This window comes from Lepidothrix coronata, unplaced genomic scaffold (assembly GCF_001604755.1).
Source record: "Lepidothrix coronata isolate B3197 unplaced genomic scaffold, Lepidothrix_coronata-1.0 Scaffold65, whole genome shotgun sequence".
NCBI lineage: Eukaryota > Metazoa > Chordata > Aves > Passeriformes > Pipridae > Lepidothrix > Lepidothrix coronata.
The window spans coordinates 2243837-2270313 of record NW_016690245.1 but is presented as its reverse complement, the minus strand read 5'-3'; the positions used below and the strand labels follow the sequence as shown (position 1 = coordinate 2270313).

General features: G+C 47.5%; 1 long non-coding RNA gene across 1 annotated transcript; it reads right to left on the bottom strand.

The window, feature by feature from the left end:
• Positions 1-5373: 5373 nt before the first annotated feature.
• Positions 5374-20422, bottom strand: LOC108498847. Its single transcript, XR_001875325.1, has 3 exons — positions 20338-20422; positions 11941-11993; positions 5374-6691 (listed from the first exon to the last, which is right to left on the bottom strand). It is a non-coding gene; the product is annotated as an uncharacterized LOC108498847 (long non-coding RNA).
• Between the last annotated feature and the right edge of the window lie 6055 nt (positions 20423-26477).

The following is a 26477-nucleotide window of genomic DNA, read 5'->3' as shown; positions in this document are numbered from 1 at the left end:
CATTAGCCCCAGTTCTTCCTGTTCCCTCATACCTGCACTATGGTAAGGAAGGGGCTCTGGCAGGCTGGGTGTCACCTCGAGGTCTCATTTGGGAAGGAGATGTCCAGCGATGGTGACAGCAGCAGCTATCTACATTTTTATGCTTCTCTGCTGTTTCTTTTCCTCTGACCAGTTCCTGAACGGCAGAGATGTTTATTTCCAGCAGGAAAGGAGAGGGTGTAATGATTTCAGCTTTCTCTCACGGCCCTTCAATGCAAAGTGGCTCAGTCCCTGTAGTCAGAGCCCTCGGAGAACAACTTCCGAGCGGTGACTCAAGGCTTTGTCTGCAAAAGTGGACATCATTCTTGCAAGTGTGAGGAAGGTGAAAAGAAAATCTTACGGATGGTTCTGATTCCCCCCCAAGAGAACAACTGGAAGGGAAGTCTTTGCTGCAGGATCAATGCTCTGGCAGAATGGCCCACATTCTTCAGCCTGTGGGCTCTACAGGTCTAGTGTAGAGCTTTGTTTCCCAGAGGAGGTTGTCCTACCTGTCCCTACTATTATTTTTCAAGGAAGATTTTTCTGAGCATCAAATCATATCCTAAACAATACTTGTATTTTTTTTTGTTGCCAATTTTTATATTGTCTCCCTGGCCTTGTTTATATGAAACATGGTGATGGATTTCACAGTTCTTTGCTCATCTTTCTGCTTCTCCTTAGCACCAAGCTGTGGTCTGAGCTGTTCCATGCAGCCAAGAGGTGCACTCCATACACATCTTAATGGTGCTGGAGTCTCAAACAGCTTCATCCTGTGAGAGAAACGGTCTGCACACAAGGAAGCCTTCCCAGCTACCCCTGTGCTGACACAGGCATTGTTGAGGATTTCTGTCCTGTAGCCATTCTAAATCCATGAAAAGGAATCATTTTCTGAAGGAAAATGCATTTGTGCCCAAAGCTATCTGTTGGCTTAATGCTATGTTTTGCAGTCAGACTGGCATTGCTTGTGGTCACACACACCACACTGTGTCGTTGTACAGCCAAACCTTCAGCTCAGCGGTAGGTTCCCTGGTCTTGCAAATTGATGAGCACTGATCCACTTGCAGTTTGGATACTCCGAGAGTGAATCCCTTATGAAGCTAGAGAGCAGAGTGGGCAGAGGTGGTCCATGCTGTCAGGTGGTTGCACACTTGGTGTGCTCCTCTGGCTGTGGCCACAGCTCTGCCTACCTCTGCCTTTCCAGCTGAGAAAGCTGTACTCGGTATCCTGTGGCTGATGAAGGTGGCCCTTCATCTGTCATCTCATGAGCTGAGACCTGCCTCAGGGTTGCATCTGGCTTGAGTACATCTGCTAAGTTAAATCTTCTGGTTTTGAAGTTTCATCTGTGAGCCCATCTGCCTGTTTGCCTTCCGTTTGTGTCTGGCAAGGCAACTCAAGGCAGGCAGGCTTTGGCTGTGAGAAGGTAAACTACTTCCATGCATGCAGGAAGAGTAAGTCATGACTCAAAGCACAGCAACCTGCAGGCTGAGGAAATGGCAGGACAGTCCAGGGGGAAGCTGCAAAGCCTCAGACATGTCTCTTGACTGTCCGGGCAGTCCTGGGGTACACTTCCCTGCAGTATGTTAGCACTGAGCCATTTTCTTTCCAGATTGTTTCCATCCTCTGTCAAATGCAGCCTTCCTCATTTTCTGCTTCAGTCCTTCTGTGTAGGAGAAGAAAATTCGTGACTTTCATGTTCTGATGCACGCGGGCACACCTTGGCACATCTTAGACGTGCAGAAAACTTGAGGAGTTTGGAGCATACCCTTTCCTGAGAGAGTTTTTCCTAGATAGGAAAAATACCTTAGGTTTAATTATCTCCTTTGTAGTGTCTCTTGAGTTCAGAGTGACTTCCTTTCTGTTTGTTATTATTGTCCAGATAAACTCACTTTCACCCTGTGCAAATAATTGCCATGTCCTGTGTCCAGAGTGAGGTGAGAGGGAACTCTGCTGTGGATGTGGTCTGTGCCAGGCAGCTGGTGTTCCACCTCCCTGCCAAGTGTGGTGGGGAACTGCACGACGCTCCTGTGCCACAGCTCCAGGCCTGCACCTTGCTGGGGCAGAGGCTCTTTCGACTCCGAGGGTTATGTGTGCGAATAATTTGGCTGAAAGTGTGTTGGAATTTGACCCTCAGAGGAAAGGGGTTGGGGAAGAGCATTCCTTGGGATGGTGAGGGTGCCACCCTCCTTTTTCCTCTATTATGAAGGTGAGTAGATGACAGCAGGGTGCTGGACAAGGGAACTATTAGTTGCTCTGCTCTTGGAGGTCCTGGCAATGGGATGGTGGCAGATACCCTCCCCACTCATGTCTACTTACAGCTCCCAAATGAATTCTTGAAGCTTGTAAGAGATTTCTGGGTGACTACAGAACAGGTAAAAGATAACTTGCTTCCTAAAACTGCTCCACCACTGATCTGTTTTCTTAGGTGCTCTCTGGGAAACAGTTCTGCCCATTTAGCGGGCTACTGGAAAGGCAGAGCTCTGCAAAGAAAGGCAATATGCATTGCAGCGCTGTCACAAAGAAAAGGCATCTAGGAAGAAAGGGAGGAAAGGATTCAAAGTGTTTGTTTGCACATGAAAAACAGATTTGAGGGAAATCGAGAGTCTGAGTAAGTGTGTAAACTGGTTCTGTAGTTTCAGGTTTGTTGGTTTTGTTTTTTAAGATCTTGGGTTGAGTAATTTAGAAAATATGGTTCTATGTTTTCACCACCAGAACCTTTCAGCTGGCATCTTGTTGCATGGCCAGGTAAGAAAACTGAACTTGTGGAAGTGAAGAAGCTCAGAAGTAGCAATATCTTCTCATGCACTAAAGAGTAATTTTTCATGATTAGCTGAAAAAATTACCCTCTTCAGTCCCCTCAGCAACTGTGGTAATAGGAGGTATGTAGAGACAGCCAACTGGTTTTCTTACTCCTTTTGGACTAGTGCAAAATGCAGCATGTAGCATTTGTCTTTGTTAGATGAATAATGTAGTGATTTGTTTAAAACACTGGCCTTTTGCTGTTTTATTAATGGAGATTAATAATGTTAGCTGAAAAGCCATGGTCAGCTACCCTGTCCTATGCTGCATGTATTAAACAGGAGGGTAGTTTCTAAAATGATGAACGAGAAACTCTCCAGAACCCTGCTTAATTCCAGCAACTGTTTTAGGAGCAGGAAGTACTGGCAAGCTGAATAATTTTTTGTCCTTCAAGCAGTTGTGACTTGATGATGGTTATAGAGAAATACTACGAAAAGAAAATGAACTTTCCGATAATTCAGCTGGTGGGGGGATGTCAGCATTCACTTCCTGAGATGTGATCTCCACAGTGCAATTGTCCTTATTTTTAAAAAGCCATTAATTCAAGAAGTTTCTCTTGAAATTAGTCATGGGCTGAACTACTGCTTTAATATGATTATTTACCTGCAAATTATCTAGTGTCCTATTTTCCTTGAGCAAAGGATGGATCAAAATAGAGTTACACTGACACCAGGCAATTAAACTGCAATTGTGCCTTCCTAGGTACCAGTCCCATTGCCACCACCTTGTTTTGGTGTGCTGCTGGGTAAAGGTTTGACACAGAGAGAGGAACACAGTCCCATTGATTCTTGGGCAGGCTGGGAAGCTGGCTGGGTACCACCGTCCTGTTCTGCATGGCATGAAAATAAGACAGATATGTTTCAGTTTGTGAGCTGCTCTGTCCTGGTCGTCTCTGTGGTCAGAGCACAGTGCTGAACACACATCGTTTCATGGCACAGAGAAAGCCTGCAAGACCATGGCACAGTTTGAGGCCCCTCCTTGCATCCTCAAACTTCTTTCTCCCCTCTTTTTCCTGGTGCAGTGACTGTCCCAGCTGCATCACTCCTTTCTGGACCTTCCTGTGTTCCTGCAGCTCCTCCTTTTCTTTTGGTGATGCTGTAAAGTTTACCTGTGAAACCCACTGCACCTTTGTTCCAGGCGCAGAAACATGCTTCTCTCTTGGCTATTTCAGAAGGTAATTTTGTAAAGTTTACTCATTCGCTTTGTTCAGTCAAGAGAGACTTCTTGCAACCTAACAATACATTCAGTTAAGGTGTTACTTTTTTGATTAGTCAATTTCTGTAACTGTTAATACTTAGGCTTTCCTTTAGGAGAGCCTGAAATGGGTTGTAGGGTTGTTACCTGGGCCAGTCATCAAATACAGCCTCAGAGAGAAACTCTGTGAGGGGAGGCAGGGCACAGGCAGAGCGACCCAGGGTGGAGGCAGAGCCCTGGTCCCTGCTTGCTCGTTACAGCATGGTCTGACAGCAGCGTTGCTTTCCTTCTGGTTTGCTGTGACTGAGTTCCTCGAAACATCTCCCCACATGTGCCAGAGACTCTGGGGACCTTGGCAGAAGGAAGGTCTTAGTTGAAAGAATGAGATCCAAGTTGAAGGAAATTCTAAACCACTACGGTGATTAGAAAAGAGTATAGAGTACTGTCATGCCCTATGGTGCTGGGGTCAGACAGCTTCCCATGTTTTTTCTGCTCTCCGCAGGCAGATTTTGCTCATCCCAGTAGGTCTTTGAGAGCTGCTGAGAAATAACATAAGTTCTGGGAGATCTGGTCACGACTCTTGACACACTTGCAGAGAAACTCTGTTCCAGCCACAGCTTAGTGGCATTAATAGGTCTAAAAATGACTGTTCCTATCAAAAAAGTAAAGTGCTAGCATTCAAAATTGGATTTTTTTTTCAGGAGTTTTGGAAAGCCCTTGCTGCAGAGGGTCACCAAACTTACCCCAAGCAATGCATGGGGTAAGCAATGCTCTCTATTCCAGCTATTTCTGAGCCATGGAGAATCATAGAATGGCCTGGGTTGGAAGGGACCTTTCAAGATCATCTAGTCCCACACCCATGCCATGGGCAGGGACACCTTCCACTGGAGCAGGTTGCTTAGAGCCCCATCCAACCTGGCCTTGAACACTTCCGGGGAGGGGGCATCCACAGCCTGTTCCAGTGCCTGACCACCCTCACAGTGAACAATTTCTTCCTTTTGTCCAACTATATCTACCCTCTTTCAGTTTAAAATAATTATCCCTCATCCTACCAAAGTCCCCTGGATGACATGCTGCAAGCTCTTGCCTCTGAGCCTGCATAGCTTTGGAGGACCTTGGTTCCCTTCCTGCTGCCCACCTCTGCTGCCAGGCAGAGCACCATGCCCAGCCTCGCTCATGGCTGCTGCAGGAAAGACAACTGGGATATGAGGATGCGTGCCAGGGGTGTCATCTAGTGCCTCCCTCACGGCATCCTTCCTGCCATCCTCGAAGAATGTGTTCTGCTTAGTCTCTGCAGGTACCATATTAGCCATGTAACCTAGAGAGCCTTTTTCAGAACATTTGATGCCTTCACTGAGAGCTATATAGAGTACAAATGCATTTATTTCTGTTTCACAGGTACCAGGAATCACAAAATACTTAAAATACAGCATCTTAGCATCCTAAAAGGTGTCCCACTGTTTCCTCTTGCATTTACACGTGGTGAAGATTCTATCTGATGCCTTTTATGCTTCAGCTGAAGGTAGAAATAAGATATTTTTCTACTTCTGATAATAAGCAGTTGTTAAGATGCAGGTAAAATAAAAGCAGAAGCCCCAAAATGCCAGGCTTCCCTGTCTGGGAGCAGTGAAAATGTACTGTTTTCTTCAGAGAGACGACTTTCTGTTTTACTTTGCAGTCAGCTAACAGTAAAATGTAATGGTTTTTCTTCTAGGTTACCTACCAAGGACACAAAATACATGGGAAGGCCAGATCGCTGACAGCTGCTTTCTACAAGAGCATGCAAGTCCCTCTTGAGATGAATGATTGGAATGGGGATACGCATCCTGCTTTCACTGGAGGATCCACATCAAGGAGCCCCAAATAGGACACCTATGCTGGGACTCTGCCCCAAAGGGATCATACAAATCCTATGTTCTCTGATAGCTCCCAGGAGCCTCATTTGCCTCTGTGGTGGGATTTGAACTCTGGGATTACACTGCCTATGTACTGGATGGTGGGCTCAGTCCCCTTTTCCTCTTATCCCCCATACTGGGGACCACATTGAAAGAGACAGTGCCAAATTCAGACCTGGACCTGAGGCTTGCACAGCACAAGGAGTACATTTGGCCCATATTACGTGGCAGGAACATGAATTTCATGCAACATACCCTTAAGTAACTTCTGGATCAAATGATATGGCTGCATTTTTCTTCTACTAAGTCAAAGCAAGGTCTTCTTTCAAAGTATCATGTTTCAAAACTTCTAGTATGACACTTCAATTCTAGTACATGTCCATTTGTAAATAGCATCTAGAAATGAGCTTCTAAATATTGGTACTCAAGATGAATTGGTCCCTCTTCCAGTGGCACCAATCAGGAATCAGCAGTTGATGAGGATCTTCACGGTCTCACTCAGAGTTGGTCCATGCTCTCCATGCTTCCTAAGCAGCTATGCTGCCTCTTACACTCCACCACCCTTCACCACCCACCTCTCCCGTGCCATTTCTCTGTGTGAAGGGTTATTTTGTCAGTAGCAGTTTTGCTCCAGCTGGGCTTCCAGGATTATGCCTGAAGTTCTTGTGGCATGGGACTGGACTCAGCGGCAGTACTCCCGCTCGATGCTTGCCATGAGCTCCTCCTCCGAGTAATCGTATGATATTGTGGACTGTCCTGATGGCTTCTTGCTGTTGCTTTCTGGGCTCCTGTCACAAAAGGGAATGAGTTATTTGTGTTGTGAGAGAGAATCAGGCTCTGAAGACATGAGAAGACCCTTAATTTTTTTTGTGAATGGAAAGATCGAGCTGCAAGTGGCTTGCTGAGACACAGCTACTCTGTCACGTCTAGTTCCATACCCCATGGGCACATTGCCTGCTGGCATTTGCTATCACTTGGCGCCTATTTCGGTCTGTGAGTTCATTACAGTACAGCCCTTACAATGCTCCAGATCAAACGCTCGGAATCTTCCAGTTAGGCTCAGCTAAAGGACTGTGTAACCTTTATGCTAGTTACTAGTTTTAATGTTTTATGAAGAAAGAGATTTTTTTTGTTTGTATTTGTCAGGGATTTGAGTTTCAACCAAAACATGAATGCAGCTCCCTCAAATTGCTGTTATGGCTTTTATTTATTTTTACATCAGCACAACTCTCCCATGAGTGGGAACTGATGTATGATTCAAAGGGAACTGCTATGGGGTTTATTGGTGTTTTCAGAGGTGGTTTATGCTGGGTACAAGAGAAATCTGTCCCTGCCTGCGTGAGGGAGAACAGTGAAAAGGCTTCTGCAAGCTTAGACCACTGTACCTCAATGCTACCAATTAAGTGTACTTGATCTTGCCTTCCAGGACTCAAGAGAGGAGCCAGGAGCTGGCAACTGAGTGCTCCTCCTTGGCCCAGTAGGGAACTGGGAGGTTCAAGGAGGAGCAAGGCAGGCTGTCAGGCTTGTCATCTCTGGAAGTTGGAGCACATGGCTCAATGAAATGGAGGTCATGGTGTGGTGCAGAGCTAAGTGGGGACTTGAGCTGGTAAATCCAAATTGTAAAGGGCTCTGCCATGCCATGTCAACCAAGATTTTGTGACCATCTACCAGTGGAGAACAAGCAAGAAATAAATGAGCTTGTCTGTCAGTTAGTTGGTTGCCAAAGAGGCAGTAGCATGGCTCCAGATCTGTCCTAGACTCATCATGTAGCATCTGTTGAATTACTATTTTTCTAAGGATGAAATCTATCCCACTCTGGGTCTTGCAGCTGGAGTGAATTTTGTCATTAGCATCCTTAGTGAAAAAAGATGAGGACCTGTTTATTAGATGAAATCACAGAAGCTGCCTCAAAGCAGGTAAGTAAATGTAGAATCAGAATTGAAAAAAATAACACTTTGTCCTATAGAGGAGGTGCTTTCATACTGCTCTCCTTGGGCCAGGGAGCATCCTCAGTGTTCCTCCAACAGGCAGCAGCCAGCCTCCTGCTGCTGTCCTGCTCCTTCCTCTGCTCTCATCTGCCTTGGTCAGAGAGGTTCCAGCCCAGCCCAGCTCTCTCACCGAGCTGTGCTTATGCCATGCCCCCTGTGTGTCAGAAATAGTTTGATGTTTTCCCTGGAGTCACCTGATGACCAGCTGGTGTGGCCACTGGGTCGTGTGGGTGTTCTACACTTATTTACACTGCACCATGCCCTTCATGAGTAGTTTTACTGTCAGCAAGTAGGATTTAGCAACTGGACTCTTCTGCTTATTCCTTTTATTAATTTTCCTTCTGAGGGGCTCCAGGCAACCTGATTTCCGCTGCAGTAAATAAGACCTGAGAAGAAACCTACAAGTCCAAGAGCTCGAACCATACAGCAGCAGTTACAAAACATGAATGGGAAAAGGAAGTGCAGAAATCTGACTTAAAACCACAATTTACTGATTTAAACGCTGCACTGTGACAATCCTCAAACTAATTTTATGTGATGAATAAGAGGCAGAGCTCTTGGCAACCTGCTTGCAGGCCCACAGAAGAACCATTGTTTATCTTAGCAGTTACATAATTTCCCACTGTTAATTATTCTCAATGCTTTGGTTTGCATGGATAAAATATCCAGGTAAAATTGGGACTCGTTGAGACATAGATGTGCTTTTAAAAATACAAAAGTAAACTTCACTTACCATGCATACCCCAAAATTGAGGGGAAAAGAAAGGGCTGGGTTTCTTTCAAGAGCAACAAAAAAGCAAGTTGCTGTTCATATTCTTTCTATATTTGTGGCAAAGTTCTGTATCATTTAATATGGGAAATTGAAATAAATTAAAAAATGAGATCTTTAATCTGGATAAAAGGAGAAATTTCTGCACTCTGAGGACAGCAACCAGAGGAACAGGTTGTGATAGCACATGCTCTATCCTTGGAGGCTTTCAAGACCTGATGGGACAAAGCCTGGAGTATTCTGCTTTGACTTCACAGCTGATCCACCTTGGAGCTTGAGCTACGAGATTGGATTAGAGAGTTCCTGAGGCTATTCCAACCTAAACCTCGATCTCAAAGGCACATTGGTGCAGCTTTTTCTACTGATCCTGGAATTTAGTGAGAGGCTGTGGCAGGGAAATCCCAAGCTCAGGATGTGCATAGGGCAAAAGCTGGTGGACTACAAGACTGCTCCCATGCCCCTCCAGCTGCTCCAGCAGCAGAGGAGGCACCTCACTGCTCTCATCACCATGTGTCAGGGCTGCAGGTCAGGGCTTCAAACACATGTAGTCCAGCTGAGGGCTGTTAGACCTTCTGATTTAGAAAATAACAGGTCAGCACGTTAAGGGGAAAAATTTTCAGTCTGCAGATGTTCTGGGGAAGGAGAGAAACCCGGAAAGGGGCAAAGCTGAGAGAGAAAGAGCTAACTGAAAAGCATACAAGAGGGGAATTTGCAGCATGGTAGTGCAGCAAGAAAAAAAAGGCTAATGCAGCGACATCAGGATTACTGGGCAGGCTTCTGGGTGTCTCACTGCTAAAAAGTTATTAACAGCTTGGAGGGAGTTTAGAAAGCAGCAATAAAAGTGATTTAAGAAGCTAGAGCAAAGCAATTTAGGAAAGAGGAAATCAAGAAATGCATTCCATTTCAGCTACAGGCCTCTTGGTGTTTAAAGATTCTTAAGGGAAGCAGGAATTATTTGTGCGTTTTCTATTAAATGGAAAGACAGTGAACTATGCAATGTGGAGAAGGAAATTCAAAGAGCAGAAGTGAGCAAAACCACCTTTGAGCAAGATCCCAGCAGTGGGTATGGCTGGCAGTGCCACATCCCTTGTGTCAGTCAGCTGCCTGGTGTGGGGCAGAGCTGTCTGTGGGCTCCGGTGACAATGTCCCTGACGGGCAGCTAAGGTGACAAGCTCCAAGGCAGAAATGTGAGCTAAGTGGCTGAAAACTAGGTTGGGGTGAATCTAGGCCAGTGTTTTGTATGATTTTGCTGAGGATGGGAAAGTCCAGGGTTAATCATTAAAATGCCTTCTGCAAGACCTTGCAGCTGAAAAATGGGTCAAAACAACGCCCTGGTAGCGCTGCCAGTGACACGAGCCTTGGCAGCAATTGTAAAACCATTACAGCGTTCCTGGGCTGTGTCATCCACCCGTGGACTGCCAGATGCTAGAGAGCAGTTCCCAAAACTGCTCTCTAGCAGGGAGGGGAGTGGGGGATAAGAAGTAACACAGCCCAATCAGGAACATATCCAACTGTGTTCCCATGTGCATCCAAGGTATTTATCAGGGGCTGGTTTAGATGCTTCTGTGGTGTCACATAGGCAGTACAGGAGGTGCACACCTACATCTGCCTCACGTGACTGCTCTCCTGAAACACACTATTAAGTCTCTGTACCTAGTTTTTTTTCTCCTTGCTTGACATTTATTTTTCCTTTAATTGGCTTTATGGGAATTCCTTCAGTCAGCAACTCTATCAAGACAAGAATGACTTTTGCTGTCTGTAACATGAGTGTTTATCTAGAGTGATTCCAGCCACAGAAATGTGAAGGATGAGAAGACACCTACACACATTAACCTCCGTTTCTGGGGTTTGATTTGATTTGATTTGATTTCTTCAAAATGCAGTTCTGCTGGGTGCTGGGCCATTTCCCAAAAAATGTTTGCATAGTTCTTGCCAGCAGGAATTGCAGCCCCGTTTATGTTGAGCAGTACAGGCACTTCACACATAAGCTGTTCTATGGGGCTCTGCAATGGGTGTACAGTAAATGTTATTTAAATGAAAATAAGCTCCTGCTCTGTCATCCCAGATTAGAAACCAGTTTCTGCTGTCTTGACTCTTCCCTTTGTATGTCAGAGGGAAGGAAAAGGAAAGCCTTGGCAGGGTGTGAGGGGCCAGCAGGCTGGGGAGCTTGGTGTGGGGCTGTGGCAGGGCTGGCTGTGCACCCCCAGAGGAGACTGCTCAGTTGCCATCATAGCCCAAAGCCCATTGAGGATGCTGGAAAGCCCAGGAGTGGTTAAAATCCCCATGAGAGCACCTGTACAAGCCTTGCTGTCAGAAAAGCCAAGGGCAGTGTTTTCTGAGTACTCCTGAAACCAGCAGCCTTGCCAGGTGAGCTCCCTGCCAGCTGGGAGGGGGAGAAGAGGGAGGGAGGACAGCGGCTGGTGCCTGGGCTCTCCTGACACATTCACTGGCACTGCTCAGCATTAGCAGGTCACACAGCCTGATGGCCAGGATCTGCAGATTAGTCTGCTCTAGAGTGCTGCAGGAGCAGAAGGGCTGGATGACAGCCAGAGCTCAGTGTTGAAAAGAATTGCTCTTTAGTGTAAGGAGGTGACTTTTTAAGATGTTTTTTCAATCCTCTTCATTTCATCTGGGTTTCTTTAACACATGTGTTAAACTGTCCCCGTCTCTTGGTGCAGGCAGACCTGGAGGCACACTCTGCTTGGTAGCTTTTGCATGGTAGCTTTTGCTTGTGGAAGATTTCGAGTTTCCTTTTTTTGGCACCCAGTGCAGAAGGTCCCCACCATTCCCTGCCCCTAAGGGACATTCATGTCTCTAACTGGAGTAGCATGGGAGCATCTCATAGGCTTTCTCTTATGATTCCTGCGGAACAGAGAGATTGTTTTCTCCTTTTCCACACACTGCAGAGCCCACAGGTGACTGGTGGGTGAACCAGGGTCTGAGCTACTCATTAGAGCAATCCTCCAAAGCTTTTCACCAGCTCTTCCAAGGTGTCTCTCTGACACGGGGACACCTTAAATTCTGCATTGCTCATGACCAGGAATGAATCTCTACATTGTAATTAAGATGAAGCCTGGATTTTTTTCAGGCAGCACAGCTACTAGATTTTTTTAAATTGGCAAAACAGCAGAATATTTAAGGCTATAAACCATTTCACAGCAATCTCACCCCTCTTTTGCACAGTGTGAGGGATGCAGAAACAGCTTTCCCCTTTATGGTCCCTTCACCCCCTGAAAATAAAATGAAAGCAGAAGATACCATGAAAGCAGGGGATACTCACTGATGGTCAGCATTGTTGTTCTCTGGGCCTGGTGAGCTTCTGGTTGACAAAGCCTGTGAAACAAGAAAAGACATGTATTTCAGTTACAACACTTTAAAGTCAAGGAAGGTGATTCTGCCCCTCTATTCTGCTCATGAGAGACCCCACCTGGAGCTGCATCCAGCTCTAGGACCCCTATTACAGGAAAGACATGGACCCATTGGAGTGAGCCCAAAGTAGGGCCACCATAATGATCAGAGGGCTGGAGCACCTTTCCTATGAAGACAGGCTGAGAGAGTTGGTGTTGTTCAGCCTGGAGAACACAAGGTTCTGCGGAGACCTTATTGCAACCTTTCAGTACTTAAAAGGGACCTCTAAGAAAGATGGAGAGAGGCTTTTTACCAGGACCTGTGGTGGCAGGACGAGGGGCAATAGTTTTAAACTGAAAGAGGGCAGGTTTAGATAAGAACTTAGGAAGAAACTCTTTACTTTTGGAGTGTTGAGGCACTGAAAGTGGTTGCCCAGCAGAGTTGTGGATACCCCATACCTGAAAATGTTGAAGGTCAGGTTGGATGGGGCTTTGAGCAATCTGGTCTAGTTGAAGATGTTCCTGCCCATGGCAGGGGTGTTGGAACTTGATAATCTTTCAAGGTCCCTTCCAACCCAAACCACTATGTCTTTCTATGAAACCTATCTCTGTCTATAGTGGGCTATGTCTGCCCTGATTTAAACCCCCAAACAACCTCTGTGGAGACAATACAGGTACAAGAAACTCCCCTTTACTAGCCCTGTTCTGCCTGCTCTATCCTAGCATTCAGGGCAGCTGGGTGGCTGCAGGCTACAGAACTGAAATCCTTGGCTGACTTGTTAAACCTCCCAGTTTTTTCATGAATGAGCACTGCCCCACTGATTGACAGGTTGCACTATGAAAATACCTGCTAAGGAAAGAAGTTACTGCAACATGGACCCAACTCTTTTTACCTGACAGAGATGCTTCCCTGAAAGGATCCATCTGTAGTGAAACAGCCACATTCCCTACGCTGGAATCCACAGGCTTTCAATGAGGCATCTGGTAATAAAATGAACCCCTTGCAGCCAGATGCTACTAAGAATATAACTTTCATCTTTTTTTTACTTTTTCACTGTATTCTCACGGGAAAAAGGAGTGGGACAGGGACGTGGCTTTGCATAAAACTAGATCTATCTTGGCTCACCACTATTTTTCCTGAGCTGCAATCCTAAAGCTGGTAGGCCTCCTTTGTACAAGCTATCCTGATCTCATGACAACACTAATATGTAGCACACCAAACCAAAGTGAGGATTTGGCTTCCAGAAAATAGAAACAAAAAGTTGTTTCGTCAGTGTGGAAAAGGGGAAATATTGTACAAGAATATTTCTTTCTGTACAAGAAGTGGAAGCAAAGGAACCAGGGAGAGGTGTGGAAAAGCTTGCAATTCAGAGCCATCACCTATGCCTCTGCTGCATGGTGTTTCTGAAAGGCTGGATGGGACCAAGCGATTCCTCAGTAAGATCTAATCTTGAATAGCTCAAACTTGCACTTTCTCAAGGTCCAGCAATGCATGGGATAGCTGCTGGTAAGGGTGGGAGCTATGTAGGGGAGACACCCCTCTACAGGCAGCACTGGTACAGCATTGATGGTTTTATGCAGTTTTGAGCTGATTTAAATCAGTTGGTATTGATCAGGCTTGTATGTGCCATCCTCTGGGTAGAAATGTCCAACTGGGTGTCTGCAATTACTTCATGGCACCTGATTTTAATTTGAAAGGAGATGTTTTCACTACACTCCTTCCTCATCTGCTCCTCATGGGGATGGACAGGAGTTGAGGTTTAAACACCATGGTCTCAGACACTGCCAGGCAGATAGAGAGGTGCTTGGCAGAGAACTGCTCAGCTCTCCTCTGCTTCTTGCATGGGCTTTGTGCTGATGTGGCCACCTTTGGCTCCCATGCTTGAGCCAGTGAGGAGGGCTACAGCAAGGATACCTCCCTCAGGGCATGGATCAACACCTCTTCCAGGTGAGCCCTTAGCAGCTTCCATTTCTGGAGCTGGGAAAGATATCTGTCACCCATGATATTTTACATCCTAGCTGCTTGCTTAAAATGACAAAAGATATTATCAGTCTTAAGTAGAGCTTTAGTTTGATACCTGCCAAAAGGGAATCCACGTACTTTCAGAAGAGTCCCTGCTCTTTGGCAACATTTTATTTTCTCTGGAAGAGCCTGAACTAGTCCAGAAACAGCTCCTGGGTCCAAGCAGAGACAAGGGTATGTGAGAAAGCTGACAGCGAGGGAAGACAGTTCCCGCCTGGTTATTTAGCATCATTTCTTGGCAATCTCCAAGAGCAAGAAGCAGCGCCAGGAGAACACCATGCTGAGCTCCAAGGGCTGACTTCTCCTGGGATTGCATCCCACAATGCAGCATCATCCACTGGGCTACTGCTGCTGTCCTGGTTTCCTTCCACCAGGGAAATAACATTATTCATCCTCAGCACCAAGGGAAATACAGTTCTTCAGGAGTGCTTTGATGCTGTTCTTCCCACAGTGAGAACCCATCTGCCAACTCTTCTGGGCAAAGGATGGGTTTGGATCATTTTCGGGAGGGGTTTGAATTGTACAGTAGGTTGTCTGTTTTTTATTCCCTTGTGGCTGACTCCTCCATGTTACGAGTTGTACGTGTTGTGTGGGTGGAAGACAGAATTAATTAGTCATCAGGACAGAGCAGCTCTGGTTAGTAAAATCTGCTTCTCTGTGCAAAACCTGCTCCCACCTTCTCCAAGGGATCTGTCAGCAACAATACTTATTTCCCAAGAGAATTTGGCATTAGTGCAGGTAGATCTCTGCTGACATTTAATCTGGCGCATGAATCAAAAATGGTGGCGAGGAAAGCAAAAGGCACCTCTAGCCTTTGCCTTTTGCCTGCCATCAGAGCCTCTGTGCTTTGGAGCTGCTCCTAACTCCTCCAGGCAAAGTACACATGGTTCCTCAATGCCCAGGTGACACCATGTGGTGGGCAGCAGGCAGGATTCGGAGCACTGGCTGTCACAGGCTGTGAGACACAATAAAAACTGACCCCACCCAGCCTGTTCAGGATTGCTGTAATGTGTGTGTTGCAAGTTCAGCACATAATTGGTAGAAGCCCTTTATGTGGGTTAGGATGATGCATACATCACGACACTTTAATATTATGGGTTCCTATCCTACAGCTAAATAAGCAATTGCTGGCCTGGTTGGCCTGTGCTCTGTTAAGAGATAAATGAAGTCAGCTTCTCCTTTCTGCAGCTTGCAGTCATCTTTTTATTACTCATGCAGACCACAGCGTGTCTCCTTGTTTTCCACCCTGTCCTCAGTGTAAGCATCTTGTGCTGGGGTCTGTTGTGCCACAGAGCCCCACATCACCCTCTTTTCCAAGTTTAAAGGCTTGTATATTGAGCTCACCCAGCATGTACCCAGGTTAAATTCAATGTAATGAGATGTGAGGTGGAGTGGTTTGACGGTCATTGCACACGCAGTTCAGCTGTCCTTTGTGTTAGGGCAGTGGCTCCTGGGAGCAAGGCAGAGCAGAGAGCTGGAAGGAAGAGCTATTTCTCTATGTGCTGAGTGCATGAACCAGCACTCCTGGGATGCAGCTTCCCACTCCCCCCAACCCAATGCAAGTTCCTCATGGTCCTGCCATCCAGTAGCTGTGGGAGAGCTGGGTGAGTACACCCTCTCCTGGGACCTACAGGGTGATCTGAAGCTGTGCACCTTTGGAGGCTCTGAGCTGCTCCTGAGCTGCATTGAAACAGTCAACTACAGTCTTGAGTATTGAAATCACACCATCTCCAAAACTGGGAGGTCAAATTCAAGCGTTCTTAGAGATGGCCCCTGTAGTGGTCCCTGAGCCATGCCTAAGCATTATTTGGGAGACTGCAAGTTGATCCTGAACAAAACCATGCCAGCTCAGTGGGGCAGCCATCATGGTCCAGTGCCAGGCAGCTGCTATGGTATAATTTATCAGTACAGATACAGCCCTGAGATGCAGTAGAGATAAGACCCTGAGTAGTCCTATCACAGCCAGGGCAGCCTGGAGAATGACTGAGCCACCTAAAACATCTACATGGGAGCAGTGTTGTCCTTGCCAGTGCTGATCCACTGGGCTGTGGTTTCACAGCATGGCTTTTCTGCAGGATGCAAGCCAGTGCCTCCTTCCCTGCCTCTGCTCCTCCCAAATCCCGCTTCACTAATGCCCAGGGGACTGGTCTGAGCTGAAATGCAAACCCTCTGTCTTGGCAGGGATGGAGGCGATGTCAGCTGGAGAGCATCACAAGTGCATGAGCAGCAGAGCACGGACGGCTGAGCTGGTACAGCAGCAGGGCAGCACCCTCCAGCGACGCTAGCACATGGAGTGGGAGCTGAGCCAGTCCTCACTGCTGAAATCAGCCCCTCATGAACCCGGAGGCAGTTACTGCTGGCAAAAAAAAAAGAGCTTACCTAAGGTGTCAGTAGGTACCAAATGGGATGTGTGGCCCCAGCTGCACCCCAGACAAAGCACTCCCAGCCTTGCTCCGGTCTGCAGCAACATCCTCTGGCCAGCAAAGAAATTAGGAGCAGGCGGTGAACGGGAAGTAGGCAGGGATGCAGGGAGTTCCCACGCTTCTCCTCTCTTGCCAACTAAAACACCAGCTCCCAGCTATTCTGCGCATGTCCTGAGCTTAGTTTTTAAATCAAGAATTGCTTCGGGGCAAAAGCAAGCCATGCTCTGCCAAGGGAAGGAGGGGAGTTGTGGAAAATAACTATTCAGCAGTTTTCCAAGTCCAGCTGCAACACAGCTGTGCTGGGAGGGTGACGCTGGCTGAGGGGACAGCACAGCTCGCTGCTTCTGGGCTCTGGTGAAGTTTCAGGTGCTTTTAACAAGACAAAGAATATAATGTGTGTGACAGAGAGACCTTCAGCTTGGGAACTGCCAGATCCACACCTGGACATTAACTGCAGAATCTGAAATAATCTGACTTTGGGAAGTTCAAGGAGTCCCAGATGTTCAGTTGGAAAAGACCTTTTCTGAAGGCCTCCCACTCCTTACACAACTGTAGTAGAATGCCTTGACTTGAGGGCATTTCTGACTATTAATACAACCAGGAAGAAAATGCTGAAATAAGCTGCTAACAATGCTAAATTAGAAGACTAGAAAAATAAACCTGAGTTCCTGTAAGAAACTAATGGGGCATGACATTAAATGTCCCTACAGGACCCTCATGTGTTTGCAGCTGGGACCAGCCAGCCACAAGATGACGCTGTGCCACACCAAACTGCAGAAAAATATTTATTTGGCTGAAAAAGTCAGGCAAAGCTTTGAAGACTTGGGTGTTTTAAAAGTGTATGATAGTCCCTCTAGAAGCTGGTGAATGCACCCTCTACCTGTGTTATTCCCATGCTGCAGCTTGAGTGATTCACTTACTGAAATCACATCCTGTCTCCAATCAGGAGGAGTGATGGTGCCATGGAAAAAGCTGTTAAGAGCAAGATCCTAACATGTCTGTGTGATTCTTCTATTTCAGGAAACCAATGGGGAAATGCCTGAGGCCACAGCTTCTGCCCTGCCTTCCACTAAGAGCTGCCACTCTGCCCTGTGCTGAGGTGCTGCTCTGAGGTGCTGCTGAGGCAGCACCTGTAAAAACACAACTACATTTTTCTGTCTTGAGCAAAGAGCCAAGGAAAAACATGTATAACCATCTAGAATTGAGGGCAAAGCTGAAAAAGGACATTTGATGCTGATAAGAGGTGTTGGGGTCTGCTCCAAGCCAGGTTCAGGCTCCCCATCAGGATTTGGTTCCCAGCCGACTGCTGTGATGTTCTTTCGCGCTTCTCACTCCCAAGTACTATTTGAATATAATAGAGGTGGCTCAAGCCTCTAAATGCAGGTGCATCCCTCTCTACCAGCCCTTGCCACCTGGCCTGACTGCCCACTGGTGCTGCTAACTTGCTGACAAACTGTCCTAGGGCTCAGGCGCGAAGCAAGACACTGATGCACATCATGCCCAGGAGAAACCCAACCATGACATCAGAGAGCTGAGTCCTGCTTGCAATTCTGCTGACTTCTGGCTGGTGTCAAACCTCTCCTCTACTCCTGCTACCCAAAATCTGCTCCTCCGTGGGCTATTTCTCATCAGACTTTTCTCCTGTAATACTTCCTCCTCGTGCATCACCTTTCCCTCATTAATTCTGTTGAATCAGCTCATGCTTTTTGCTCTGAAATTTCTTTGTTCATCCTCCATTTTGCACAGGGCAAAGCAAGTGAGTTCCCACCACTAAAGAGAAACTACAAATGAGTGCTTCAGAAGCTGGCAAGACTGAGAGAAATTGCCCTCAAAATTTCTAGCAAGGAACTGGCGATGCAACAAAGCTGATATCGCTTTCCAGAAACCTCCTCCACCAGCCTCATGGGAAGGGTAGGACTGCAGTTTGTACAACAACCTAAAAGACTAAATTGCACCCAGTAAACAACCAAAACCTGGTGCTGCAAACAGTTTCCTCCCTCCTTTTCTCAGGTTATTGACATTTTAGGCTCTAAGGAGTCAGAATGGTAAGCCCACGATCGCTGTCTGTACCATGGTCATCTCAGGTTCACGTAAAGAAAATGCTGCCAGTAAAAAAGCTTCCAGTTTGCCCTGAAAATACCTGAGACTTCTCTTGTATGTCTTTTAGATATTTGAAAAACACTGGTAGTTCTTTGCTCTCTTTAAGACAATGTATTTGGGTGCAACGAGAGGTGAGGACTTCCTCCCACACAAGAGGCAGCAGCAGCTGGACAAGGGGACACACGGGATGCTCAGCATCACTGTTACCTCACAGGTGGCACAATTGTGTGCTGCACCCACTTGGCCTTGCTGGATGACCAAGGCCCCACATGCCTGCTCCAGGCTGAGTTTTGAGGACCCTCACAGACATCTCTGTGCTGTACCAGGTCTGACCACAACCCAGAGTGGCTGAAGGGATGCTACAGGTTTCTCACCACCATTTCTGCCAGAGGAGGAGGTCTGCAACAGGGAGTGGGGCACAGTGACTCCCCAAGGGCAACATCCTAAATTCCTCAGCCTTTCTGGTTTGCTCCTTGTCATTGGTTCACTAGTATCTAATGCTGTAGTGGACTGTCTCTCTGCTGACACTAGTAAAGAAAGATGAGGGCAGCTCCATTGCCTTTCTGTTATGTAATTACCTAGAATATACATCAGAATAGAGCTATAATACTACTTTATGCACAGGAAAACTCACAGCTTATGTAATTATTATTTTTAAAGATCCAGCCATGATATTCACAAGTGGAAACGGAGGGAAAATGGATATCAGCAGCCTCTATTCCCATAAGTAAAGATAAATGGGAGAAGTCAGGAGGAGTGTTCATAAATGAGAGTCCCTCAGAGGAGAAAGCAGTGCTGGACTGAGCTCCTGTTCATACTGCAGGAGGGTTTGGAGCAGAAAGAAGAGCAAAGACAAAATACGTCAATACAAGATGTCTATTTATTCTTCTGTTTCCAAGCCTTACTTTCTTTGAGGCTTTTCTTTAAAACTTGTCTAAAAAAAGGATTCTCATATTGATCCTTGTCAAGTTTCTTAATGGAAAAAATATTTTGTATTAAAGTTATCCTTTCCCCATGGATGAACAGTTTGGTGATGGAAGTGATACACTTGTAAAGAGCAAAACTGAGACATGCAAGGCAGAAAGTACCTGGATCCTAAATATTCCTTTCCATTTTTAAATGTATTACTTTAGTCAGAAGACATTTGTGCATCTGTGGAGAGCAGCATTTACCTTACAAAAAAAACACAACTTGCAAAGCCAAACTAAGATGAAAGAAGCTGGTGATTTTTGGCCTCATCACCAGATGATATAGATGCTGCTGCTATTTTTGGATTGGAAAACACCCACAAAAGATAAATCTCAACTCCCTCGGTGGCAAATCCGTAATTTGTTAAACAGAAACAGACTGAAATGCGCCTTTAGGAAGAGCCAGATTGCAGTTGCAGCGGACTGGCAAACATTAAAGGGCAGTTTTATGTTCACATTTTTAAACTTCTGTTTACAAGCCTGACCCAGAACCCGAACAATAAAGTCGAGCTATTTCCACAAGGCAGGAAAAGAAACTTCCAGTAGCACCGGGAGACTGGAAAACGGGATGGCCCCTCTCGGGACGGTGTTTCCCTTGCCCAAGAGACAGAAAACGCAAGTAGAGCAGCAAAGAGAAAAGGAGAGCATTTAGCCGGGCTCGCAGTGAAGATCAAAGGAATTTAGTGCGGTTTATGTTCGGAGGAAGACGCGACGAGCGGGCTATGGCAGGCGGGGACGCCCGGGCTGGTCTGGGGTGTCCCGGGGCCGCCGCCGGGAGGGTCCGGGGTCCCGACCGGGGCCGGGGCGGGCACTTACCGCCTGCTGGAGCGGAGCCCCGCCGCCGCCTGCCCACATCGCCCCGCAGCTCCCGGCGGCCCGGGGCTCGGGAATGCCGCCGGCGGCAGAGGCTGGGCAGGCGAGGGCGGGCGCCGCCACCCCCTCGCTCTCTGCCGGCGCCGTCTCCGGCAGCTCCCGGTTTTCCGCCGCTCTGCCCTTGGGCCCCGCCGCGCCCCGCCGGCGGCTGCTGCCGCTGCCCATGGCCGGGGCCGCGCCGGGGCCGGGGCTGTGCCGCCGGGAGCGCTCCGGGCCGCCGCCTCTCCCGGGCGGGGCGGGCGCGGCGCTCCGCCGCTCCGGGAACCTTCGGTGGGAGAATCCCACCCCGGAGCGCCCCAAGGCCGGGGGAGGGAGCCGGCGGCGCAGGGGAGGGATGCGCGGCCGTTTCTGATCGCGCTTTTTTGGGCAGGGTGCCGCGCTCCCCTTTTCCGTCCAAAACTTTCCATTCCAGCCCATTAGCTCGGGCCTCCCTAGCTCCAGATCTTTACATACATCTCCCTGAGCTGGGAAGAGGACGTTGTCATCTTTTGGGATCATGCAGCAAGAACAGCAATCCTGGGCTGAACTCAGGCACACCTCTCGCAGACGGGTCTGGCAGACCTTGGGAGAATAATGCAGCCCGGGCGATGCCATTTGGGTCGGGTTTGTGGCACTGAGTGGCGGTTCTGGCGGTGTTCCTGGGTCGGGGATTAACAAGTGAAAGGAGTAGAGTTTCGGGAAATCTCCCACCCAAAGAATGGGCACCTCTTTAGCCCATCCCCACAGACGGAGTCACTCTGCTTCTCGACAAGCTGTCGAGCCTGTGGAGTTGATCCCCCAACCATCCTAGACTGCTTCTTTCTTTGCTTTCAACAGTAAAATATTTGAACAATTGCTGGGCACTCTGGAAGGTATCACTCAAATTAAACAGCACCTATTAAAGGCAAGATTGTCATTCCCGCCAGGGGAGGAGAGTAGGGGGATACAGTGGCTGCTTGGTTTCCAGCCCCTATTTGCAGCACGCAGGTGAGTGGGAAGGAGAGCAGGTCCCACGGGGCTGCTGCTCCCCTCCTTCCAAACCAGAGGCTGATAAACGCAGGAGATGCAGAGTGTGACTCTTCTTGCTCCTCCTTAGCACTGACTGCAATGGTTGCATCTATGAGCCTTTCATCCTGCTTGTTCTTCCCAAATCACCAAGCTAAAGTTCATGACAGAGGGGCTGGAGGAGGGAATGACACAAGAGGTCAGATCATTGCCAGGATGATCTCTTAAGAATGGTAGCTTACAAGAAAGACGAGGACAGACTTTTTAGCAGGACCTGCAGCGATAGGACAAGGAGTATGGTTTTACACTAAAAGATGGGAAATTCAGACTAGGTATAAGGAAGAGATTTTTTTGCAATGAGGGTGGTGAAACACTGGCACAAGTTGCCCAGAGAGGTGACAGATGCCCCATCCCTGGAAACATTCAAGGTCAGGTTGGACTGGGCTCTGAGAGACCAGGTCTAGTGGAAGGTGTCCCAGCTTATGCCAGGGGCTTTGAACTGGATGACCTTTAAAGGTCCCTTCCCACCCAAATCATTCTGTGACTCTGTGAAGGATGTTCTGTAGGAAGAGTAGATCATCTGCGAGTCTGGGGGTGTGGTTTCACATGTCTGGGTCCAGAGCCAGGGTGGTCACAAAGAAGCTGTTTTGGATCTGAGGCAGGTGCAGGAGAAAGGAGAAGTGATGAGGCCTGCTTGCTGAGGAGGAAATGGCGGAGCTGAATGTGGAATTAAATATCCCCAAACAAAATGTCCCAAGGGGACAGGCTCTGCAAGCATCAGAGACAAAAACTTCCCAGCAAGAAGTGAACAAATTTCTCCTCCGCCTCCATCCCTGCAGGCTGTCTCTGAAGGACTGGAACCTCCTGGAAAGTTTCCTGGCTGCCCCCATGGAAACAGTTCATTCCAGGACAGTCCCTCAGATTCAGCTGGAAGTGAATTCACTTGGCTCCATAAACCAGCTGTCAAAATGAGCCAAACGCCTTGTGTTTTGAAGCAGATCACTACTGGAGCCAGGAAAGTGTTTGAGCAACAGTGACCTTAAATGCTGCCGTGGTTTACAGTGGCACGGAAGGACTCTGAGATTTTCCAAAAGCTAAAGGCCTGATAAGTACATGACTCCTCAGGAAAATTAACGAAAATCAGCTATCAAATTCCTCTTTATGATGGACTGGTGTCTTTCAACCAGCAGGGCCAGTGGATAATATCTTGGCTGATCGTCAAGAGCAAGGGTTGGAAGTGTGTAGTGCAAGTGCCAAGTACAGCATGTGGATCAGTTTTGGATGGCACACAGCCAAGCCAGCAATGAGCCAGGAACCTTTGCATCCAAAGCACAGTGTTGAGAATGCCAGCGGCGCTGGCTCCTGGCTTCTCCCAAATCCTATGGGAGCCCAGGAGCTCTTTTGGATGATGATGCTGGACTTAACATGGTGGGTGGTCTCTCCTGACTCCAGCTGTGCTGGCACCCTCAGCCTCTGCTCTGGGAAAGAAAAGGATGTATGCTGTGTGTGAAAGGATGCCTACCTCTGTTAGACAGCACTCTTCAAACCTGGCAATCAATGCCTTCTAATAAAAGATTTAATTGTGGAGATACAAATGCATGCATGCATATGCACACACTTGTACATATTGACACCCAAGTCTTGTCCAAACTATCACATTTATTTGAGGAACGTGGAATTATTTTAAGATTACCGTTATTCATCAAAGCCACTAGCACTGATTTACCCTGCTAAAGTATTTGACTGGACTTTTAAGAGCAAAGGCCAAAGTGGAGTTGACACATGCAATTGCCAGGACAAAACGTGAATTTTTTTTCAGATCTTATTTTAAGATTGCTCATTCACTGAGTATGTGAATAAACCAGACTGACTCTACCTCACCCCATATCTCACCCTAGCCCCAGACTACAGGCAGCACTGTCAGTCTTCTCTCTCCTGACAGTCTTTCACCTGAGAAGGGATAGGGCATGCGAAAAACTGCAGCCAGTTCCACTGGAGTTGTTTGTTCCGTGCCTTGTCCCCAGCCCATGGTCACTGGGATGGTCTCACAGACCCTATCCCACCTCTCAACCTCAAAGTGAGACCTCATAGTCCAGGCTTTTTCTCTATCGAAGCCAGAGAATTGTTGTTCCCCTCTGATGCAGTGCCTGAGCTTTTTGCTTCCTCAGGTTTTGCTCTCTGGCTCCAACCCCTGAAGCAGCCCCCTGGCCACAGGACAGATCTTCACGGCTCTAGCCAGTGCAAGGACCAGCCCAGCCCAGCCTTTGCACTCAGCAGCATTAGTGCAAGGAGGGGGTGGAGAGGATGGAAGTCAGACATCAACACACCCTGTGCCCCACAGACAGGTTCCCTGGGCAGGGGCAACACCCCAGGAGGGTCCCAGCACCAGCATTTGGGAGGGGTGTTGTTCTGGGCTGTACCGCTGTTCACCCGGCAAGGCATGATGGGCAGCTGCAGTCCTATCAGTAGTTATTATGGGAGCACCAGAGAGTCAAACACATGAAGAGTTTCCTTGCTGGTAAAATAACAGGCACCCTCTGACACAATAACCAAAACAGAACCCGGGGAGCTGTGTTTTTTCAGGTTTTTGTTCCCACCAGAAATTTTTTAGGTTATTTGCAGTTAGTTCACAGAAGGAACTGGTCTTGTAACAATATCACAGCACATGTGTTTAGGTTTTGTTTTCTTTCCTAATATTTGGTGTATTTTCAGCAAGCCTTCAACAGAGATAGATATCCCTTGGTATAATAGTTCTGGAAAGCTATGGAGGTTTTTGTGGTCATCTGTATTAATCACAAAAAGGATTAAAACTCAAAGTTAAAATACATAATGTCAGAATGAATCTCTCCGTCTTGCTTGTTGACTAAAAGGGTGGTTTCTCACATGCTTCCCAGACATCCTAAGGTCCCCTCACAAGGTATCCACTTCCCTGGGATGTGGCATGGGGAGGTGTTGCGTCTTCTTAGCTGTCCTCCACAGCACCACTGATGCTGGCCGACCACTGTCAGGACCTGGGCATTCCTGCCTTGCACTGTGAGGACACCCTGGCACATTTGGAGAGAGCCTGGAGATCTTGGTTCAGATATTTACTGTGGATTTTTTAGAAGCAGACCAGTGAATGTCCATCAGAAGTTTGTTTAGACGTCAAACTACCTTAGACAGCTTTTGCTACACTCTGAGAAGAAAATAATAAAATTTGGTCTCCATGGAGCAAGCAGGAAAATCTTCATCTTCCCCACTGTGAACTGCTGGACTGGTGTTACCCTTCAGTGAACAGGTTTATATATTAATCTGCCTTTCTAGCATTAACTTGTGTGTAGCAAAGGCAATGTGAACATCGCAGAGCCAGCCTCCGTCACTTGGTTTTCCAAACCTTTTCCCAGATATCATCTTCATTTGGGTTTTTCTACAGTTCTGACCCAAAACTTCCTGGAAAATTTATTTCTAGTGTTTACGGTTCTTCAGATGTTTGCTTTGATGCAGAGACCTCATGTCCTGTGAGTCTGACCTGATATGCTGTGAAACAGCATATGGAAAAAGCTGGGCTTGAGAAGAGAGCACAGAGCCAGCGTTGTCTGCTGCCACACGCTGTCCAGAGAAAAATAACTGCAAGAGAGAAGCCAGTGAGATGTAGAGAGGGAAACTCCAAGAGGTTGATATGGAAGGTAATGGTTAGGAGTAAATGTTCCCAAGCCTGCTTCATCTCTGTTGCTGCTCAAGGTGCTGCCTTGTGTTGAATATACCTTTACCCAGCTGAAATGAGCTGGTAAGGTGGGTGCTTAAGAGCAGGGGAGACCAGTTCCCTTGCTGAAGAGCCGACCTACAGCACGATGGGACCAGGACAAAGTGGGGAAACCACACCTAGAGGAGGGATGAAGGTTGCCCCTGTGTAATAAACAGAGCTGGGTTTTGGCTCGGGGCTGGGGTTTAACTCATCTAATTCGCAAAAAAACCTGCTGAGAACAGATGTTTAAATATGAAAGGATATTTTTTAGGAGTGTCCTCTTAACATCTTGGATTTTACTGCAACATAAGCATTGCCAGTAAACACTTTTTTCCCCTCTGCTTCCCACATTTTAAGGGAAGGACTCTGCTTTGTTCAAAAACACAAGAATAAAGACCCAGCCCAGCAAGGAGTTGCATTTTGTGTCTCTCACCATGCTGTCTTTCTGCAGTCTTTCCTTTGGGAGCATGGAGGGCTCATGCCATGGGAGCGCTTGCGGCAGCTGCAGCCAGCTCCTGCCTGAGCGTTTCTGCACCAAGGAGAGGCAGCTGTCACACAGCTGGAGTATGATGGTATGTCCTGTATGAGCAGCTTGTGTGCTGGTAAGACAAGCCCTTCCTTTTGAGTCCCTGGGTGAGGCTCAAACTATGTCCAAATGAGGAAAAAGGCCAAAATCCCATTGTCACCTGCAGCAGGGCAGGGAAGCTTTCCAGCAGGTGAGGCACAGTACCATGCAGATGAGCTGGTGTTCATGTGGTAGTGCTGTGTTCTCATCAGTAACTTAAAACTCAAGCTGCAAATTCCAGTCTTTGACCACAGTATGGATGTAGTGGCCAAAGTGGAGATGATCAAGCTGTCTGCATGGTGTACTTGCCTAATCAGTAGCATAAATGCCCCCTTGGCCCCACTTAGACCCTATGAGTTTGTTCCAGCTTCCTTGTTTCAATCCTGGCTTCTACTGGCCTTTCCCACTGTGTCTCCAAACACGGATGCCCTGTGGACCCCATGCCCCTGCCCCATCCCCAGTGGGCTGCCCTTCTGCAGAGCCCTGCTGAGCTTCCTGCTGCAGCTCCCCAGTTGTGTCCATCTCCTCTCTTTGTCCTGGTACTCACGGTAGGATTCTGTGTGTGGCCTTTAGAGATGGTTGCTTCTAACTCTGTTGGGTAAACACAAGGGTGTAGGGAAGCAGAAGAGCTCTGCAGAGATCCTGTGGATGTGTGAAGCTAATCAGCAAGAGATGAACTTCCCCTTCCAGCAGAAACTTTGTTCTTGTTCCAGTTTTGTGAAAATTGTTTCTCATCCTCAGTGGGGGCAGGGTTGAAGTCTCTGAAGCCTGGCTGACCTCGGACAGGCTGACATCCCCAGTGTTCAGCAG